The sequence below is a fragment of the Cervus elaphus genome, chromosome 30 (assembly GCF_910594005.1).
Source record: "Cervus elaphus chromosome 30, mCerEla1.1, whole genome shotgun sequence".
In the NCBI taxonomy this organism is placed as follows: Eukaryota; Metazoa; Chordata; class Mammalia; order Artiodactyla; family Cervidae; genus Cervus; species Cervus elaphus.
In genome coordinates this window covers 63,400,374-63,423,984 of record NC_057844.1, presented here as the reverse complement: position 1 = coordinate 63,423,984, position 23,611 = coordinate 63,400,374, and the positions used below count along the sequence as shown (strand labels likewise).

General features: G+C 36.7%; 1 long non-coding RNA gene across 1 annotated transcript in view; it reads left to right on the top strand.

Annotated features, from left to right (window-relative positions):
* The window catches only part of LOC122687079, a 32,681-nt gene extending 11,271 nt beyond the window's left edge, over positions 1–21,410 (top strand). Inside the window, exons 2-3 of the long non-coding RNA XR_006339011.1 lie at positions 15,878–15,938; positions 20,883–21,410. This is a non-coding gene — a long non-coding RNA (uncharacterized LOC122687079). The remainder of the gene's footprint in view (positions 1–15,877; positions 15,939–20,882) is intronic.
* The last annotated feature ends 2,201 nt before the right edge of the window (positions 21,411–23,611 follow it).

Genomic DNA, 23,611 nt, shown 5'->3' with positions numbered 1-23,611 from the left:
CTTTTTTCCTGTTAATATAGTGAATTGCGTTGATTGATTTTCAAATATTAGACCAAACTTCCATTCCTAAAATAAACTCTACTGGATCTCACAGCATCAGTACTTTCTATTTTGACACAGTCAGTTTACTATGATCTTGGCCAGGATTTTTGCTTCTACAATCATGGAAGAGTTTGCACGATATTTTCCATTCTTCTAAAGTCCATGTTGTTCCTTCTATTCCTGCTTTTTGGAGAGTTTTAATCATAAATGAGTGTTGAATTTTGTCAAAGGCTTTCTCTGCATCTATTGAGATAATCATATGGTTTTTATCTTTCAATTTGTTAATGTGGTGTATTACATTGATTGATTTGCGGATATTAAAGAATCCTTGCATTCCTGGGATAAAGCTCACTTGGTCATGGTGTATGATTTTTTTAATATGTTGTTGGATTCTGTTTGCTAGAATTTTGTTAAGGATTTTTGCATCTATGTTCATCAGTGATATTGGCCTGTAGTTTTCTTTTATTGTGGCATCTTTGTCTGGTTTTGGAATTAGGGTGATGGTGGCCTCATAGAATGAGTTTGGAAGCTTACCTTCATCTGCAATTTTCTGGAAGAGTTTGAGTAAGATAGGTGTTAGCTCTCAACATAATAAAAGCTATATATGACAAACCCACAGCAAGCATCACCCTCAATGGTGAAAAATTGAAAGCATTTCCCCTGAAATCAGGAACAAGACAAGGGTGCCCACTCTCACCACTACTATTCAACATAGTGTTGGAAGTTCTGGCCACAACAATCAGAGCAGAAAAAGAAGTAAAAGGAATCCAGATAGGAAAAGAAGAAGTGAAACTCTCACTGTTTGCAGATGACATGATCCTCTACATAGAAAACCCTAAAGACTCTACCAGAAAATTACTAGAGCTAATCAGTGAATATAGTAAAGTTGCAGGATATAAAATTAACACACAGAAATCCCTTGCATTCCTATATACTAACAATGAAAAAACAGAAAGAGAAATTAAGGAAACAATACCATTTACCATTGCAACAAAAAGAATAAAATACTTAGGAGTATATCTACCTAAAGAAACAAAAGACCTATACATAGAAAACTATAAAACACTGATGAAAGAAATCAAAGAGGACACAAACAGATGGAGAAATATACCGTGTTCATGGATTGGAAGAATCAATATTGTCAAAATGGCTATTCTACCCAAAGCAGTCTATAGATTCAATGCAATCCCTATCAAGCTACCAATGGTATTTTTCACAGAACTAGAACAAATAATTTCACAATTTGTATGGAAATACAAAAAACCTCGAATAGCCAAAGTAATCTTGAGAAAGAAGAATGGAACTGGAAGAATCAACCTGTCTGACTTCAGACTATACTACAAAGCCACAGTCATCAAGACAGTGTGGTACTGGCACAAAGACAGAAATATAGACCAATGGAACAGAATAGAAAGCCCAGAGATAAATCCACGAACCTATGGACACCTTATCTTTGACAAAGGAGGCAAGGATATACAATGGAAAAAAGACAACCTCTTTAACAAGTGGTGCTGGGAAAACTGGTCAACCACTTGTAAAAGAATGAAACTAGAACACTTTCTAACACCATACACAAAAATAAACTGAAAATGGATTAAAGATCTAAATGTAAGACCAGAAACTATAAAACTCCTAGAGGAGAACATAGGCAAAACACTCTCTGACATAAATCACAGCAAGATCCTCTATGACCCACCTCCCAGAATATTGGAAATAAAAGCAAAAATAAACAAATGGGACCTAATGAAACTTAAAAGCTTTTGCACTACAAAGGAAACTATAAGCAAGGTGAAAAGACAGCCCTCAGATTGGGAGAAAATAATAGCAAATGAAGAAAGAGACAAAGGATTAATCTCAAAAATATACAAGCAACTCCTGCAGCTCAATTCCAGAAAAATAAATGACCCAATCAAAAAATGGGCCAAAGAACTAAACAGACATTTCTCCAAAGAAGACATACAGATGGCTAACAAACACATGAGAAGATGCTCAGCATCACTCATTATTAGAGAAATGCAAATCAAAACCACAATGAGGTACCATTACACGCCAGTCAGGATGGCTGCTATCCAAAAGTCTACAAGCAGTGAATGCTGGAGAGGGTGTGGAGAAAAGGGAACCCTCTTACACTGTTGGTGGGAATGCAAACTAGTACAGCCACTATGGAAAACAGTGTGGAGATTCCTTAAAAAACTGGAAATAGAACTGCCATATGACCCAGCAATCCCACTTCTGGGCACACACACTGAGGAAACCAGATCTGAAAGAGACACGTGCACCCCAGTGTTCATCGCAGCACTGTTTATAATAGCCAGGACATGGAAGCAACCTAGATGCCCATCAGCAGATGAATGGATAAGGAAGCTGTGGTACATATACACCATGGAATATTACTCAGCCATTAAAAAGAATTCATTTGAACCAGTCCTAATGAGATGGATGAAGCTGGAGCCCCTTATACAGAGTGAAGTAAGCCAGAAAGATAAAGAACATTACAGCATACTAACACATATATATGGAATTTAGAAAGATGGTAACGATAACCCTATATGCAAAACAGAAAAAGAGACACAGAAATACAGAACAGACTTTTGAACTCTGTGGGAGAAGGTGAGGGTGGGATGTTTCAAAAGAACAGCATGTATACTATCTATGGTGAAACAGATCAACAGCCCAGGTGGGATGCATGAGACAAGTGCTCCGGCCTGGTGCACTGGGAAGACCCAGAGGAATCGGGTGGAGAGGGAGGTGGGAGGGGGGATCGGGATGGGGAATACATGTAAATCCATGGCTGATTCATATCAATGTATGACAAAACCCACTGAAATGTTGTGAAGTGATTGGCCTCCAACTAATAAAAAAATAAATAAATAAATAAAGTCCATGTTGTGTTTTGATATGGGCAGGGAGGAGTGAGCTGATTTGATAAAACACGTTTCTTTTTGGAAGGAGATTTTCCTGGGAAGATTTTTAATTATAAATGTATTAAAATACATTTTATGTCAGCTTTTAAATTTATGTTTTTGAGAAATTTGTACATTTTATATTATGTTCACATTTATTGGAATGAATTTGTTTGCAATATACTTTTATTATCTTTTAAGTTCTTTAGGATATGTCATGTATCCCCTTTTTGTTTCCACTGTTGATAGTACTCTCTCTTTTTTCATAACTGGTATTGGTAGGATTTTATCAATTGTGTGAGTTATTTTAAAACACCAACTTTTGGCTTCACTGAATTTCTCTGTTATATGCTTTTATTGCTATAAATTTTGTTCTAAGCAGTGTTTTATTTATATTGCAAATTTCTATGTATTATATTTTCTTTACCATTAAAGTTAAAAAGATATTCCAATTTCTGTTTTGGATTATTTAGAAATATGTTAATTTCCAAATATTTCAGCTTTTTAAAGTCATTTTATTATTGATTTCAAATTGTGTTGTTCAAATTCATATTTTTCTGAGGTTTTTTCCTTTTGCTATGTGTGTGTTCTATCAGCCTAAGAGACATACGTTAAAATTTCTAGGTACATATGTAGATGTATCTATTAATACAATGCCTGTCCATTTTCTGCTTTATTTATTTTGAGCCCATGAGATTAAATTTAGACAAATTTAGAGCTCTGATATCTTCCTGCTCAATTGACTATTTAAACATTATGAAATATTCTTCTTAAAATACATTATAAGTAATATGTAGCAAGTATATTTACATTCTGAAGTCCTATTGCTAAAAATATAATTATAGATAATTATAGATCCTTATGTGGTGTATAAACTCTGGTTTTATCATGTAATAGATTTTACATATAGCACAGAGCAGCATACATAATGGATTTAAAAAAAACAAAATTTGTTCTCAATTTTTATTTTCTTTAAGTCATGGGATTTCTTTGTGCCTATATGTCATGTTTGATATGGGCCAATATTTATTACTGAAACATCTGGGCTATGTCATGATCTGGAGGGGTGGGACTGCGGGGTTGAGGGGAGAGTCTCAAGAGGAAGGAGATAGATGTGTACTTATGGCTGATTTACATTGTTGTTAAGCAGAAACCACCACAACATTATAAAGCAATTATCCTCCAATTTAAAAAAAAAAAACAAAAATCTGGGAAAGACCTGGATACACTAAGTTTGGTAACAGTAGAAGGTTTATTTTTGAAAAGTGAAAGTGTTAGTTGCTCACTGGTGTCTGAGTCTTTGCAACCCCATGGACTGTAGCCTGCTAGGCTTCTCTATCCATGGAATTCTCCAGGCAAGAATACTGGAGTGGGTAGCTATTCCCTTCTCCAGGGGATTGTCCCAACCCAGGGATCAAACCTGGATTTTCCTCACTGCAGATGTATTCTTTACTGTCTGAGCCACCAGATTTATTTTTATTCTAAGGTAAAAGTGAACATAGATAACTAGAGGCTTTAAGTGAAAACAGGTGATAAGCCCTGATTTTTCTCTGTGCCATTAACAATGGACTCTGGATATTCTGTTAACTTAATGGATAACAGCAGAAGCAGAGTAAGGAGCTGGAGTTGGCAGAAGAAGTGGAATTACTGAATCAAAGATTTGCTTAAGAAGTCAGGGGAAAACTGGATACTACAGATTCCTAGGAAGTTCTGGAACAGAACCGCTTTCTTTCCCTCTGAAACTTATTCAGTTCAATTTAGCAAACTTATAATTGATTCTAGGCTTCCCAGGTGGTGCTAGTGGTAAAGAACTTATCTGCCAATGCAGGAGATTTTAAGAGACACAGGTTCAATCTCTGAATCCTGAAGATCCCCTGGAGGAGGGCATGGAAACCCACTCCAGTATTCTTGCCTGGAGAATCCCATGGACAGAGGAGCCTGGTGGGTTACAATTCATGGGGTCACAAAGATTTGGACATGACTGAAGCGACTTAGGGCTCATGCACACAGACTTAACACTAACCACATTCTAATATTTCTAGATGCTGAAGCTCAAAAACAAGTGAGACGCAGTACCAGTTCTTGAGATCTTTGTCATCTGATGGATGAAAGAAACACAAACAAATGTTTTGAAGTGGAATAGAAGAGAACGTGAAGTTAGATAATTGCCAGACACAAAAGAATATCTGTGATGGTGCCAATTTATGTGGTAGCCACTAACACAGAGGAGGTGGGCAAAATGCAGGAAGTGAGTGGAGGGGTGAATAGTTGGAAGTAACTCAATGCTTGTTTATTGGATCTTGAAATTATTGGAGATTTTTGCCAAATGTTTAATTTTCACATGCAATTTAGACTATTAGTACAATTCTGCATATTACATTTGGAGAATAGCATGTTTATATAACATATTAAAATTTTTGTAATTTTTCTGTATATTATATGCACTGAAGCCTTGTAAAATATGTCAACTCCTCTTCTAAAAATCAATAATATGTTCTGTGGAAGGCACTTGTTTGCTCAAAGTTACATGTAAATAAAATTCTATGACCTTTCTTTCCTTATAGGAGATATTTTGATGATAGAAAGTGCATAGTAAGAGACCTCCTATTTATATGAAAGGAAACTAGAATTTGAAATTTCTAATAATAATGGAGGAAAATTTGAGCTAACCATGTTGAAAATTCAGCCTTGACAGCTGGAAAAGATAAATGAAATCTAATTTTGCTGCTTAAGTAATTATTTAAGTTCCTGCTTGGGATTAGGCTAGGCCTTGAAGCTATCACCTGCTATAGATCACCTGTCTTGCTTCTAGATGCGTCCATTCATACCGGGTGAATTTGCCCCAGCAGAGATGATTTTAAAAAATGATATTCCTTACACATGGTGTAATTGTCACTAAATTATATCAGGAAATTTTAAAAGCCATGAATTTAGAAAAAAAAATCTGTATATGAATAATTTTAGAAATCCTAGAAGCTAATAATCAGTTTCTTTTGGATTGTTACAAAAGTGAAAGCCCTAGATAACTTTCTGAGCAGAGATTTGACTTTTAACAATTACCAAAGAGCAAAGAACTGGCATGGGAATCGTATGATGATGTTTTTACCAAAAGAATAAGAAGTTATGAAATTTTTTTTGCTCTGGATTAACTATCACAGAAGTTGCAGCTTTGGTTTCCTATGTAAAAGTATTCAACTCAATTTCGATGCCTAAATACTAAATGAATAACTCAATTTATAGTCTACCATTGTGGCTCAGTGGTAAACAATCTGCCTGCTATTCAGGAGACCCAGGTTTGATCACTGGGTTGGGAAGATCCCCTGCAGAAGGGAGTGGTACCCACTCCAGTATTCTTGTCTGGAGAATCCATGGACAAAGGAACTTGGCAGGTTACAGTCCATGGGGTTGCAAAGAGTCAGACATGACTGAGCAACTTATACTTTCACAATCAAGTTAAACATGAAAATAGACTTTTGAATTCAACTTAATAACAGCATTTTACATTAGTTGAACCCATACCTACACGTGCAAGGAGTGGAGTGAAATGAACAGATAAAGAATGCATAGGGTCTGCTCTCAAGGAATTTTAATCTAGAAGACAGAAAGCAGACACTCAAACAAGATGGAGCACATTCCAAATAGTAAATTGCAGACCTTCAACGAGTAAGAAAATCATGCAAAGGCACTCAGAAAGCAGAGTATTTCCGGCGCTGTTAGTCAGAAGGCTTTTAATGGAGGTCATGTAGGCATTTATATTTGAACTGTCTCTTGAAGAATGAGTAAGATTTGAATAGATGTAAATGAGGAGTATTAGTAAACTTGTAAATAGGAAAACACAATTAAGCTGCCTTGGTAGGCTACAGACGACAATTCATGAAAGACAGTTATAAGAAAAAACTGTAAGGGAGGCTGGAGCCCTGTTTGTAATGGGCATTCAAACTCGTGCCAGGAATGTAGACTCTAATAACCATGGATATCACGAGCCTTCTTTTATAATAAGCGAGGGAGTTGTATGATTGAAACAGTGCGCTAATAGTCCTAGGAAGATTGCAGAGGGGAGCAGTGAAGCAAGAAGGCCATAAAGATGCTGTTAAGTGTCCAGGCACCTCATCTCAAGATAAGGGAAATGGGAGCAAGGGATTGTTAATTAGTTCTATTTGTATAGAGCAGGAATAAAATTTGGAGAGTATTTAGATATTGTCAGTCAGGAACAAAGAAAAGTGACTCCATGAATAAAAATACACAGGTCTGGAGAGAGAACTGGAAATGGCAAGACAAATGGGATTTCCTACCATATTGTTTCTCATAAGGAAAGAAATGTTAGACCTCCTTCACTGCTGAAAGAAAATATTTGAAGTCATCAGTATAGCTGTGAAATTTGAAGCCTAGAGGGCGAGCAGGCTTCTTACAGAGTCCATACACGATGAGAAGAGTCCTATTGCAGAGGTTATGCTTAGGGCATGCCGACGATTAATTCCATGAAGAATCCAATAAAGGACAACGGAATGAGTTTTCAGACAATTAGAAGGACTAAAAGAGACAGAGTATTACTGAATCTAAAAAAAAAAAATCCAAAAAAGAAAACTTGGTAGTTTTGTAAGGTACAACAGAAAGATGGACAAGAGTAAGGACTGGCAGGCAGCCATGCTAACATACGGTTATGAAGTACCTGGAGAATTATAAAAGTGCAGGTTTCAGAAAGTGAAGAATAAGGGGGAGCACATGCATAATTCAGGCCTGACAGGTTATCAATTTTGGCTCTCTCCATTCTATCATTCATAGCATATTTGTGGAGCACCTCCAATTAGCTTCAGGGCTTGGGGATCTAGCAGTGGACAAAACAAATTCTCTCATGCGTCTTACATTGGAACAGGGAAACAAATATATCTCAAGGGGTGATGTTTTAAAGAAGAAATATAGGAAAGGCTGGGGATATCTAACAGATTCATACTCCCCCGCTTAAAAGGAGATGCTTTTTCTTCTCTTATTTATCAGTGTTCTAACTTTGCATCAGATGCAGGCTTAATTGAAGAATTATTGAAAAACTACAAAATGCCGTTGGAGAATGGAGTCACTTTCTGGCTTTGCCCTTTCTTACAGAATGCACTTCTTAGAATATATAAGACTCTATCTATGTAGATTATGCAGGGGAAGAATTAGCCCTTCCTGCAAAAAATTAACAGCTTTGTAGAAGCTCTGCATAGAAAAATAAAACTGAGGAAATACAGTTTATTAAATTTATTATTATTAAGTTTATTAAATATAGTTTAATACTGGCTGGAAATACAGCCAGTCCCAAGATATCTGTTTCTCTGTATCTGTCTTAGATTGAGAAGAAGACCAAATTATTTTATTTTAAGGAATTGGTTGCCTTAAACGTATTAAGGGCCATATTAACACAATATGCATGTGCCTCCTATTGCTATAGCTTGAGCATTTTTTCACCTAAACTCAGTGAAATGAACAAATAGGAAAACTTCTATAATAATTCACGGCTTTAGATAGGAAGGGCTATAGCCTTCAGCATGCACAAATAAGAAACACATAGGCAAGTTTTGATTTAATTTGACGCTTTTTGCAAGGTCAGGTTGCTTAACTGAATAAGCAAGCCATGTTTCATGCAGGAAAGAAATCAATGCTGAGTGCTGAGGAGAAGGCCCTTTCACTACCTCGATTAACCTTGTACTATTTTCTTAAAAGAAATATATCCATAAATATAGGAAATTTCACTCTTTTCCAAACAGAAGGTAATTAAAACTGCCTTATGTGTCTGTTTAGTGGAGGATATGTGATGATATCCTGCCTTTACTTAAAACCACCTTTGGTATTAAATGTTGTCTTACCTAAAAAGTAATATAGCAGAATGACTTTTATTACAGATGGTAATTTATGAAAAATGTAGCCAATGGAACTGATGTCAAACTTTTTGTCCACAAGCTCTATTTACTTTCATATTGCTCACTATTTACCAAGGTTTGCTACAGCACGAGGCACTATCTCAGCTGGCATTATGCCTGTTTGTATTTTTTAAAGTGGTTTTGTTTTTTATTCTCATATAGCAGTGCAGCTAATTACAGCTGCTCACTCTTCTATTTCAACCCTCAAAGCTCTCTGTTTTCTTTGGGCTTTGCTTTCACTCACAGGCATAATATGTTTTTTTTTTCCATTTTGTGTCTGATCCTCTTTCATATACAGCCAGGAGAGGAGCGTCCTCTGCCACAGAGAATGAAAAGGCTTTTAGAACTAATTTTCATTTGCTGTGCAGTGCCCATGGCGTTCTTGGAGTGTGTGATGTACTATCATCAGGTTTTGATTATGCAATTGAAATGCAAAAAAGTTTAAAAGCTCAGCTTTATTGGCCTTATCAGCAGTTTGCACTCTTCCAAAAGCTCTGTTAGAACAAACACATGATCACTTTTGGTTCAAAATTACTATATGTCTTAAGAAAAAGAATCTAATAGATGATGCTTAGAGAGAAACTGGTGTTTTAAAATTTTATACTGTATTTTTATGCCATTTTGTTCAGTTTTTTTCTATTAAAATCCTTATTTGAATATGATTGAAATTTGGAAAAAGTGCACAACTTTACCTTGTCTTTCAATTTGCTGGCAACGACCTGGCATGACAGATCCTTATAAAAATATTCTGCATAGAAGGATGTTTACTTAAAAAAACGGCTGTTTGTATACTCTTCACCTTGCAGGTTTTCCACTTTAAGTCGTTCTGAACTGGAGTGGACCTTGGATTATTGTAAAAAGTGAAACAATCAGTTTTCTTGGGAAGGACTTGAAAAATCTGTGTATTTGCATGTAAATGTTCGGGTGTGTGCCCACTTACACATATTATTCTAGACTAGTCAAGAAAAGACTTCAATAAACATGCAGAATAAGAGAAACGTCAATTAGGTTTTATGGGTCTTATGGACTAGACTAGAAATACACAATGAGCTCTGCTGTGGAGAATGTGACTAGGTGTATTTTCTCTTCCTCCACTGATTCAGATATTGCTTGACTTCTATAGAAGCTGATGTAGGGAGAAAAAGGTTGAACTATAAGAAAGTAAGTCCAGTCTTCTTTTTAATTAAAATAAGATAATTTTAAGATAATTTTGTGGTCATTTCAGACATAAGAGTGAATGCTCAATTATAAGATTCTTACCCAGTTTATGTTCATGGATGACATCATGCTCAATGTTAGATCATAAAAGAATCTATACCATATTTGAATTAGATACACTAAACCCCCTTGGAAGTAATAGTGATCAAGTTAACCTGCTATGAAACATGATATGAATCTCTGTATTGGTTTAGCAGTGCTGACCTCATGACATTACATTCTAATCATGAAAATGAGATCTGTATGTGGCAATGTACTAGCACAAAGAAACCTGGGTGAAAAAATGAACTTCAGATTCCATACAGAATCAGAGATCAAAAGATCTGTTCCATTAAACTTTAAACCAGAGAAATTCATCTGTCCGCCTCAAGGCCTAGTGTCAATCAATGACTCAGCTTTAGCTGGATTATGGTTAAGCCTGAATGGTCATGCAAGAGAGAATTTCAGACAGCAAGTCTCCAAAGACAGTGCTGTTCTAAGACTCAACATGACAGAGAAATATGCTTTTTGCTGTATAGCAAAGAAATCTTATTCACCTTTACAGATATAGTGACAGAAATCTATACCATATTCGTCATACACATATGCACACAAAAATAGGATAATCACTAGAAATGTGACACAAATGGATATTTTGTTTCTTGTATTTCTGTCTAATGATTTGGGGCCTTGCCTTGCTCTCTTAATTTGCTTAATATAATTTAAACCAAGATTCCAAAAGGCTATAACGTCTCATTGTATCTTTACAGCTTATATAATTATAGCCAGATATATCACTGGGATATCAAGATGTAACAGTTCCCCACTTGTCTTGTTGAAGCCCTCCTTTCCACTGATGAGTCAATTTCTTTGCATCAACTTAGTGAAATTCTGCAACTTTTCAGTTATATCAGTTGTTGGAAAAGTCTCCAATTTGTTATTAAAACCTAGTCTTATTCATTATGAAAGTTCAATATTAAATCAGTTTCAGTTCTATGGTTCACTTTTAAGTATGCAGAATCGAAAGGTCAGGTTGAAATTCAGACATGTTTAATGGCATCACCTGAGCAGTTGGTCACGTGGTACAAGCTGAAAATTTACAGATAAAATAAGGTCTGAATTTAAAAATATTTTATTTTAATCCTGACATGAAAATGATGAAATAAAGTAAGTCCACAGCTGTACTGTTGGTTAGCTGTACTATCAGAAAGGAAATTTAATTTAGAGGATACATTGACTCTAAATGAAATGAGTCATGAGATAAGAAATTTTAAGATTTGTGACTCCTGTGGCCATAATTACATATGAAATATTTGAAACATGAATACATTACTATATTTAAGCAAAGTGCAGGAAGGGTTTAGACTGGTATCTTTTGAATGTGGTGGTGGTGGTTTAGTTGCTAAGTTATGTCCGACTCTTGCGACCGCATGGACTATAGCCCGCCAGTCTCCTCTGTCCATGGGGTTTCCTAGGTTAGAATACTGGAATGGATTGCCATTTCCTTCTCCAGGGGATCTTCTTAACCCAGGGACTGAACCACAGTCTCCTGCATGGCAGGCAGATTCTTTACCGACTGAGCCACCAGAGAAGCCCATTTTTTGAATATATCAATATATATATATTATATGACTGAAATGTCTGTCTTTTAGTTTTGATTCAGTTTTATTACAAACATGTAGTGCCTCAAATGTTAAACTGTATACATACTTAAAAATCTGGATAACTCAGACTTTTGGACTCTGTAGGAGAAGGCGAGGATAGGATGTTTCGAGAGATCAGCATGGAAACATGTATATTATCTAGGGTGAAATAGATCACCAGCCCAGGTTGGATGCATGAAAAAAATATATATATATATACTCAATCTTACATTCTTCACCTTCTAGGAAACTACAACCCAAGGTAGAATGGCACCACATGCATCAAAGTGGCATGAAACCTAAGTGAAAACTATTTTATGATTTGTTACATGGTTTTATAGTCCTAATTCTAGCTGACCAACTTAACCTGGTATATACAACCTAAAAACAAGATACCTTTAAGCCTTATTTGACATCTATATCAGGATAAATCTAGTTTTCTTGCTCCAAGGGACCAAGATAGTGAGTTATACAATCAAAATGGGTGATTCCCAAGTTAAAAAATAAACAATAAACTTTTATGGTATCAAATAAAAAAAAATCTGGATAACTTTTTCCACTTGTTTGAAAGTAGTAAAAATAATTATTTTCTAACTGAATGCTGATCAGATATTAAAACCTTTATCCTAATTGCAAAAACACCCAGGAGATAGAAAGCATGTTGACCTGAGTTCTGGATCATGGGTCGGAAGAGGGAAACAGATGAAGGAGAACTGGAGATCATGGTGAACCCGAAGCGCCATCTGTGTATCTCCATAGCGTCTGTCACTGGCGCTGGGCGTGACAGGGAAATAGGCATGTGCAGAACCAGGGGACGGCTCTGAGGCTCAGCGTCCTGGTGACCTCAAATATCTGAGAACTTGGGGTGGTTTTATGGATTTCCCTTGCAGCCTTTGGCTCAGTCTCTAATAAGACTCATTAACACACAGTAATCAAATAACAGTTTTCACTTCAGTGCTTGTAACAAAATGACCCTCTCTACTTTCCAGCCTCAAAGACAGAAAGTGCTAAATGCCAAAGCAGAAATAATAGCTCCTGTTCATTGCCTTTTTGTGTATAAGGAATGAGATGGTGACTGATGTTTATAGTGCAGAGTTTTTATTAAATCACAGTTTTTCTCTGAGCAGCAGAATACTTTGAAGGGGAACTTGAGTTCATTAAAGAACACGCCTCACTTTCCTCCAAGCACTCTCGTGTTCTCTTCTAAAGATGCTGCTTGGAGGCCTTGTCATCTTCATCTGATTCAGCATTCTAATTATTTTATTTTAATGGAAGAAACTCTGATAACACAGTCATAAGTAAATGCTTGTTAAAACAGCCTGTTTATCACTGCCTCTTTGTAATCAGTTCAGTTGGGTTATGATTTAGGTTATAACACCTGCAGCACGTTAATTCAGTTGCTCAAGTGCAATAAACAGGGATGACTTGTGTTTATATTTTGACCTTCTTTCTAAAGATGAATACCACCTTCAAAACCACACTAATTAACACTGCTCAATATTCTGTAATAAATTACATGGGAAAAGAATTTGAAAAAGAATAAATACATGTATATGTATAACTGAATCACTTTGCTATACACCTGAAACTAACACAACACTCTTAACAAACCATGCTCCAATAAAAAATGAAAATTTTTTAAAAAACATATGTGAAGGCCACTAGAGCATTGTGTTATACAAAGAATCCACACTTTGACATAGTATTAGGCTAGAATAAAATATTACAAATACAAAACATGTTTATCTAACCATATTTTCATTTTTGTGGAATATCTGTTTTGAAAAAGAGATATGGCAAATGTTACCCCTCTTATGTAAGAGTTAATAAACTTCCTTTAGAACTTATTCTGTATTTACATACAGTTTAACAAATGAAAACAAATTGCCTGTGGGAAGGGAATGCCTTGTCACTGAGACACAGAAGGGACAAAGTCTTGTTTAGCAGGATGACTTATCTGCTCTCCCTACTCCAAACTTTTCCAGGTTATTCCAGCATCCTGTTTTTAATCCTTTTACCTGCATCACTACACAAATTCCTATTTTTCAGTTCATTTCTTAATGGCTACTTTTAAAATGCCTACAATTTTCATAGCAGTGGGTTAATTTTACTAAATTGTTTCAAATATTTAGTATGAATGTTGCTATGAGGATTATATAAAGCCATCTGTTTACACATTGCTTAGCCCACACACTTAATTTCTCCTTGGTTCCTTTTCCCCATCTCTACACACTGATATATGTCTGAAAATTTTTTTAAATTTATTTTTAATTTTTAAAATTTTATATTTTTAAGGTATAATTGACATGTAATATTATGTAAATTTAAAGTGTACTCGTGTTGGTTTGATACATTATCAAACAATTATTAGGTCTCGTGTCAACTTTCAATAGCACTTGATAGAGTTGGTCGTTATGTTTTTATTTTTATTTTATTTTTATTTTATTTTATTTTTTTTATTATTATTATTTTTTTCCAGTGGGTTTTGTCATACATTGATATGAATCAGCCATGGATTTACATGTATTCCCCATCCCGATCCCCCCTCCCACCTCCCTCTCCACCCGATTCCTCTGGGTCTTCCCAGTGCACCAGGCCCGAGCACTTGTCTCATGCATCCCACCTGGGCTGGTGATCTGTTTCACCATAGACAGTATACATGCTGTTCTTTTGAAATATCCCACCCTCACATTCTCCCACAAAGTTCAAAAGTCTGTTCTGTACTTCTGTGTCTCTTTTTCTGTTTTGCATATAGGGTTATCGTTATCACCTTTCTAAATTCCATATATATGTGTTAGTATGCTGTAATGTTCTTTATCTTTCTGGCTTACTTCACTCTGTATAATGGGCTCCAGCTTCATCCATCTCATTAGGACTGGTTCAAATGAATTCTTTTTAATGGCTGAGTAATATTCCATTATGTTTTTAAAATAATTTTTTCTTTGTGGACATCATAGTTACCTTTATTACTTGCTTCTTGATTTCTTTTTCTGGCTTCTCCTTTTCCTTTTGGTATGTTAATTTTGGAGTGCTTCAAAGCTCAGTTCTTATACTACTTGTAGACAGTATTAACACTCATCACTTTGGTGAGCCCATTCAGTCTTATTATTTCTTATAACATCCATACACTAATGCTCTCAAATTTATATGTTGCCATAAGCTTTTGTCTGAAATTCAGACTTGTTTGTGATGCCCTCTGCAATCATGTCTTTACTGATGTCTAGTGGGCATTTCTAGTATCTCAATTAAATACAACCCAACTGAAACCTGTTTTTACTATCCTTCCAAACTTCACCATCCGAGTGAAAGTCAACAAATTAGTTCTAATTGATCAAACTGAAGACTTTAGAATAATTTTTTTAACTTTTTTTCATGACTTAGTCCAATCTCTATACACGTAGTGTTGGCTGTAGGTTTATGAATATTTCTTACCCCTCTACTACTACCTGATCCAAATTACTTTCCTCTTAAAAACAGATAATTGGACGTTCCTCATTAATTATATTCTTTCACCTGTCTTTACTTTGCCTCCTAAGTCTATTCCCATCTCCACAAACAAATCATGCTAAATTGCTTGTCGTGTCTGACTCTTTGCAATGCTATGGACTATAGCCAGCCAGGCTCCTCTGGGATTCTATGGGATTCTCCAGACAAGAATACTGGAGTGGGTTGCCATGCCCTTCTCCAGGGGATCTTTCTGACCCAGAAATTGAACCCGGGTCTCCTGCATTGAGGGCAGATTCTTTACCACCTGAGCCACCAGGGAAGTCCCCTACAAACAAAGTGAACCTTAAAAAGTCAAATCAAACCATATTACTTCTCTATCAAAATCTTCCAATGAATTTCCATCCCATTCAGAATATAGCCCAACTCTCTATGCAATATAGCACCTATCAATTCTTCATCCTTATTTTCAGTTACTCACCCTCTTACCATTGTGGTTTTCCCACACTCCTAATTCCTAACACACACCAGGCATGTTCTTGCTTCTGGGCTTTTACACTGGCTGTTTCTTCTGAAATCCTTTTTCTCAGCTCTCCTTATGGCTGCTGCATCACATACTTCAGCTTTGGCTCTGACTCCTTTCCCACTTACTTGGTACCCTCTTCCTCTGTCATGAATTTTTTTCATAGCATTTATTATCACCCGATGCACTATGTAATTTACTTCTTTATTGCCTTTCTCCTCTCATTAGAATGTGATCTACCCGAAGACTAGGATTTTGATGGTGTTGCCCACTGTCTGTACGTTACAAAGTAAGTACTTAATAAATGTTTGCTGAATGAATGAGATGAATGAACATCTTATGGCCACCCCTGGACCACTAGGTAAAAGTGAAGAATGATGTCGATTTATTAGGCCAATTGGTCCTTATTCCCTGGGACTGGGTCTTATTGCTGCCTACACAAAATTGAGCTTCTGTTAATAAGGAAGGTGGATGGGCACGTTGCTGGCAACCAACATAATTGTTGCCCAGAAGAGGAAGACTAGAGGTGGTGTTTGAAGTACTTAAATGTGTGTGTCTTTAAAGGTAAAATGTGAAAATTTATTTTGGTGCTTATGAAAAGATTCTGTTATTCCTTGTGCTTCTACATTTTTTTTTCAAAAAGGTTGAATGTTTAGAAAGCAAGTCTTTGATATATCAAAAATTTTAACTATAATCCCAGGTGTCTTATACTATCAAGCCCCCATTATACCTTGTAAGGACAGAATTTTCATTGTTGTTGCTATTTTTTTTTTTTTTTTTGCAAAAGTCCCTTTATTTTCCTTGGTATGCTGATAATGCTAACAATAAGGTTTATCTGAACTTGTACACTATCAAGTCAATTGTGGATGACTGAACTAAGGGTGAGAGTCAGAAATAAAAGGGAGAGAGAAAACAGAACAAGGATTCAGAAAAAAATATATATACACTTTTTTGTCACTTTGAATGATTATACAGGCATTTTCATCTATTTTACACCTTTTTGGTTCTCTCAGCCCCCCAAATGGGATGGTAGTGTAAATAATGCACCATGAATATATATGTGTGCACATGCTCTAAAGCTCTGTTTAAATAACCTCTGTTATTTAAACACCTGGTTTGTTGTGACAGTCTGTAGCACAAAAAGTTATGCAGGAGGTTTTGAATATATATAGAGGTTTCATATGAATTTATAAAAGTATATAAACAAATGGAGAAGGGAATGGTAATCCACTCCAGGACTCTTTCCCGGAGAATTCCATGGACAGACGAGCCTGGTGGGCTACAGTCTATGGGGTCACACAGAATCGGACAGGACTGAGCAGCTAACACACACACATACACAAAAGAGCAAAAATAATGGCAAGAAGATGTAAAATAGGAGTTTTAACATAATTACATTGGAAATATTCATAAGAGAACCTTCCACCATGGATCAAACACGATCTACACAGGCCATGAATCAGCAGCCATGGGCAATTCGTCTTTGGCTTCCAAATTTCAGACAATAAAAGCATTTGCACTACCCTTCAATACAGATTGAATTAAAAACTAAAGAAATCTCACAGATCTCAGCCTTCAAGAGATATGTTGACTGAGCATTACCTAGAAGACACCAATGTTCAAATATCAACATGATTTATAACTGGAGTTATCTTTAGCTGTTACTGCAAAAAGGTGGGCATGTCATGGAAGAGAGAGATCACAAAATACCCAGGTCAGAGAGAAGGATGTTGGTCATCAAATTCCTGGGGAGTGAGTGCCTAGCAGTGAGCACTTGCATGGGATTCCCTGATGGTTCAGTGGTAAAGAACGTGCCTGCCAATGCAGGAAATGCATGTTCAATCCGTGAGTCAGGAAGATCCCCTGGAGAAGGAAATGGAAGCCCATTCTAGTATTCTTGCTTGGGTAGTCCCATGGACAGAGGAGCTTGGAGTGCTACAGTCCATGGGTCGCAGAGTCAGACACGACTTAGCTACTGGAAGGCAAAAAGCACATTTTAAAATTGAATTGATAATAATATATGAATTGTTAGTAATCCCAGATCAAGATACTACTACTTCACTTAAATTATTTGTAAATGGCTTGATAGAAGGTTAATATGGAATGGAAAAGTGATTTACAAAAATGTAAGGCATGTGCATAATGCAAAACCCAGACTCTAGAGGGAGAAGTTGGGATTGAAAATTTATACAAATTTATACAAACATGCTCGAAAGCAAAAATAAAACATATCCCCTGAGATTGCAATGATAATAGTGATAAATCTAAGAGATTTTCCTTTTTGCCTTCCTCAATGTGTATATACACTTTAAATCTGTGCATGTATATATATATATATATATATATGTATACATTTTTCTCCATCTAAAACTTGTCTGTAGGATAAAGGAAGACCACAGGAACAGCTAGAAAGCTTTTATTCTATTCATGTTAGACAACTAGCCTTGTGGGGACCTATCTAGGCCCCTCCAATCTTTTGTACCAGGCAGCACGCAGATATTTCTGCTGAAAACATGGAACACTGTTTTAGGCACATTAACTCAGAATTTGGAAAATAGATTCCTATGAGTTATTGTATTCTTTGTATTTCCCTGGAAGAATGAAATGAATACCTGTGGTTTAGAAAAGGGCTTTTCTTTAAACTATAACACTTTCTAACACCATACACAAAAATAAACACAAAATGGATTAAGATCTAAATGTAAGACCAGAAACTATAAAACTCCTAGAGGAAAACATAGGCAAAACACTCTCTGACATAAATCATAGCAGGATCCTCTATGACCCACCTCCCAGAGTAATGAAAATAAAAGCAAAAATAAACAAATGGGACCTAATTAAACTTAAAAGCTTTTGCACAACGAAGGAAACCATAAGCAAGGTGAAAAGACAGCCTTCATAATGGAAGAAAATAATAGTGAATGAAGCAACTGACAAAGAATTAATCTCAAAAATATACAAGCAACTCCTGAAGCTCAATTCCAGAAAAATAAGCGACCCAATCAAAAAATGGGCCAAAAACTAAACAGACATTTCTCCAAAGAAGACACACAAATGGCTAACACAGAAAAAATTCTCAACATCACTCATTATCAGAGAAATGCAAATCAAAACCACAATAAAGTACCATCTCACGCCGGTCAGAATGGCTGCTATCAAAAAATCTATAAACAATAAATGCTGGAGAGGCTGCAGAGAAAAAGGAATCCTCTTACACTGTTGGTGGGAATGCAAACTAGTACAGCCACTATGGAGAACAGTGTGGAGATTCCTTAAAAAACTGGAAATAGAACTGCCATATGACCCAGCAATCCCACTGCTGGGCATACACACCGAGGAAACCAGATCTGAAAGAGACATGTGCACCCCAATGTTCATCACAGCACTGTTTATAATAGCCAGGACATGGAAGCAAACTAGATGTCCATCGGCAGATGAATGGATAAGAAAGCTGTGGTACATATACACCATGGAATATTACTCAGCCATTAAAAAGAATGCATTTGAATCAGTTCTAATGAGGTGGATGAAACTGGAGCCTATTATACAGAGTGAAGTAAGTCAGAAAGAAAAACACCAATACAGTATATTAACACGTATATATGGAATTTAGAAACATGGTAACAATAACCCTATATGTGAGACAGCAAAAGAGACACAGATGTAAAGAACTGACTTTTAGACTCTGTGGGAGAAGGCAAGGGTGGGATGATCTGAGAGAATAGCATTGAAACATGTATATTACCATATGTGAAACAGATCACCAGTCCAGGTTCGATGCATGAGACAGGGTGCTCAGGGCTGGTTCACTGGGATGACTCTGAGGGATGGGATGGGGAGGGAGGTGGGAGGGGGGTTCAGGATGGGGAACACATGCACACCCATGGCTGATTCAGGTCAATGTATGGCAAAAACCACTACAATATTGTAAAGTAATTAGCCTCCAATTAAAATAAATAAATAAATTTTAAAAAGAAAACAAAAAACTTGGACATTTTCATGGAAAGAGACTGGCAGAAATATATGCAGCAAATGTAATTAACAGTTTAATACTACTAAATATAAATGTTTCCTGAAAACTGAAAAAAAAAATAAAAAGGTGAAAGATTTGCAAAGTGAGATGATGAGAAAAAACTGCTCTCTTTGAGGAGAGGAAAGAGCAAAAGAAAGATGAATGTTGACATAAGGATGTGAGAATGGACATCAGATCATTTGAGGTTTATTTATGGTTGGTACAATTAAAATATTTTTCTCTATACTTTGAGAGTGATACTATTTAATTCATATTTTTTCCCCTATATTGTAATCCCCTCTTGCTTCAGTCTCCAGTAAAATCTTATTATATTCAAAATAGATTTTTTTGTTTTGTGGCATTAAAGAAGGATGAACTTTTTTTTGCATCTGTCTTTGCAGAAGCCTTTGTCTTTGGGCTTCACAGGTGGCACTAGTGGTAAAGAACCTTCCTGCCAATGCAGAGGACATAAGGGATGCAGGTTTGATCCCTGGGTTGGGAAGATTCCCTGGAGAAGGAAATGGCTACCCACTCCAGTATTCTTGCCTGGGAAATCCTACAGACAGAGGAGCCTAGTGAGTTACAGTCCAGGGGGTGGCAAAGAGCTGGACACTACTGAAGTGACTTAGCACGCATTGCATCAACCACTGCAACTGCATTATATTTTAAAAGAAAGAGGTGCCAGAATTCTAGAGTGAGGGCCTCAGTGAGGCAAGCAGAGGCTCATGGCAGAATTGAGAGTGGTGGGTAGTGGCCACGTCAGATCAGAGAAGGCTACACCATGAACTCTTTCAGCAGAGGATAAGAGACAAGAGCCCATTCCATCAAATATGCTATGAACCTTTAAAAAGAATGTCAGGCAATAGCATTTGTGTGTGTTGATCAGTATTTCTCACTCCTAAAGCAGGAGGGAGTTAATGGACCTTCTCAGGGATTCCACTAAGGAAACTAAGTTTGGAATTTATAGGAAGTCTGTTTTATTTGGAACATTCATTTATCAGAGGAGCACAGAAACAGAACCACAGTGAATAACATAACATAAGGAATTTATTATAGGGAGAGACTCTCAGGCGTTGTGGGTATTTGCTAAACAGGCTATTGAAGGCTGTTGTTTCTATGTCTAGGATTAGGTCTGAATGGTCAGCTGGGAAGGAAAACATAGAGGAGAAATGGGAAAAGCAAATGACTGACAAGGCTGTTTCTCATTGTCTCTGTTCTTAGATGCTAGAGCCCCAGGAATATGTGGGCACCCTTCACCACGATGCTATATTCGCACTTAGTCCAGTTGCTAGAGAAGCTGAAAGAGGGGAAGGCAGAAACTAGAGGATTCCAGAGGCCTGGCTGCTACTCCAACAACAAGATCAATCAGCAGGCTGGTGACAAAGTGCGTGAGCTACAATAGCTACCAAACTCACACTCACCTGTCAAGGATAAGCTCAGGTGCGGCTGCCTGCCATCTTTCAAGTTATATGCATGTTCCATTTGTGGCCAATTCTAGCTTGTAACCTTCCAAATTCACCAACATGGAGGACAAAGGTGGGGAATGTAGTTTCAGCTTAGCTAACTTGACATAGAAAGTCACTGTATTTTGTTAAATTTTGCAGTTTTAATGTAATTGTGCTTTAAATTGTGGACTTCAGTTTAATAATAAAACTTCAGGAAGCTGTGGCATGTTATCTCATGCTTTTTAATACATCTTAGAATGTTACTCAGGCTATAAGATCTCCAGTAGGAGGGCATGGCAACGCACTCCAGTATTCTTGCCTGGAGAATCCCATGGACAGGGGAGCCTGGTGGGCTATAGTCCATAGCATCTCAAAGAGTCGGACACGACTGAAGTGACTTAGCATGCATGCACACACAGGCTATTATATTGTGGTAATTTTATAGATTGGATTTAGTATTCTGAATCATTATTTTTGTTCTTTCAAAAGTTACTATAGTGTCCTTTCAAAAACTAACACTATTGACTGCTTTCTGTATCAAGTAAGAAGATCTCAATGATAATTGTAATTTAAATTCTGATGTCTAGAGTGGGAAGCTCAGTTAAACAAAACTCATTAAAAATAAAAAAGGATACCTTACCAGGGTTGTGTATTGTGCTTTATTTTAGATGAAAATGAAGTGATGATTCATAATTTTCTGAGTTTGAATATTGAATGCAATATTAATTAAATGCAATAAGCAGTTAAGTTTCATATACAATACCTGGCACATAGTAAGGACTCCATCAAAGGAAGAAACAACAAAAATAATGGTGATGTTGATGAAGAAGAAGTGGGATGCTGGATTATGATGGTGATAAACGACTCAAGATATGGTAATAAATAAAGGAAACTCCTCAACTATTGTTTCCAAGACAATGCAGGCTGTTCTCATAGAAAACTGGATAAATCACTTACCAATTAACAATCCTAGTGACCTACCCATCATGGTGTTGTACCCTCAAAGGTGATGTTCTCTGAATATCTCTTATTATCCTTAACCCATAAGTAACTCTTATGTGAGCTCATCATAGCTCTTCAAGAGCTCACCTATTGTATGTCACTGATGTCATATCATGGCATATGATCATACATCATCTCATATGTCATAACTTCTATACAGTTAGGGAATACTCTGGCTTTCAGGCTCACATGGCAAAAAGTATGACAACTTTGGGTAGCAAGAACCACCTTTACTCAGCAAAGACCTGCAGAAGGGGCAGGCTTTTTGGTTTTATGGACTGTGCAGTGGCTATCTGCTATTTGGTAACCTTACTGCTAATTGTCCTAAAGAGGAACAGTTTTGAAATAGGAACATTTTTGAACATTTTGAAAGGCAAGAAATTTGAAAGACATGATAGAGATGTTTTGGCTTGAACGTATGAAAGAAGTATAAAACAATTTTTGATGTTCGATTATTAAGCTAAAAACAGTACTCTTCCCCTCTATTGCTCAGAGAGGCATCCACCTCTACTCCAGTTCTTCTCCCAGACACGTGGTGGCGCTGTACTGCGTCAGCCCCTCCCATCACCTCCCACACTGCAGTTAGGCGTGACCACTGACCAGCTGTGGCCAATGAAATAGCAGAAGAGAAATGCGTCAGTTCCGTGTAGGAGGGATTAATTGTCGACACCCAGATTTAAGCTTCAGTTTCTCCAGTAGTGATCACAGTAGAAAGAGCTGAGAGGGAGTCTCTACCAGCCTGGGTGTCTGGGTGATTGCCCTGAGCTGATCCTTATGCTGTTCCATTGACACATTTAGGATGAGTGGAATATAAACATTTGCTGTGTTAAGCCAACGAGAATAGGGTGGTGTTTGTTACTGCTGCCTGACCTAGCCTGTCCTGACTAGTAAAGATGGTGACCTCTAGGGCTTATATACTAAAAAAGAACCATCCCAGAATGTACAGTGCAAAGCCACTTAGCTTCTCATCATAAAATTCATACAGCGAGGAGGAAGCCGCAGATCACAGATGGTGGGCCAAATTCCTTGGTGGTTGGTACTGGGAGAACAAGTGTTAAGCCTAGGGAGAATGTGTGGGCAGCCATCTGTCTCTGGCCAAGTGAACATGCGAATGTTCCAGGTCTTTAGGCAAAAGCAGAAAAGGGATGCAGCACTGTGATCAACAGACATTCTCAAGGTTTTTCTCAAAAAAAAAAACGTTTTTGCTGTGTCTTTTTTCCCCCACCAAGCCTCCAGATCTCTAGTTCTTGATCATCAACAGACAACTGTATGAAAGCATGAATTTATTTTTATTCTACTTTTTACATTAAATAATTTCAGGCTCTTGATAAACTGGCCAGGCATGCACTTGGTGAAACAGTTGCACTGTTGATATAATGACACAAAATATTTAACATGTTCAATTCATTTCATGTTAAAAAAGGAAATAAAATAGTTTGTGAATTAACTTAAAAGCTGCTGAATACAAATGTAGATATATTCATTCTAAATGTGCTTGTCTTT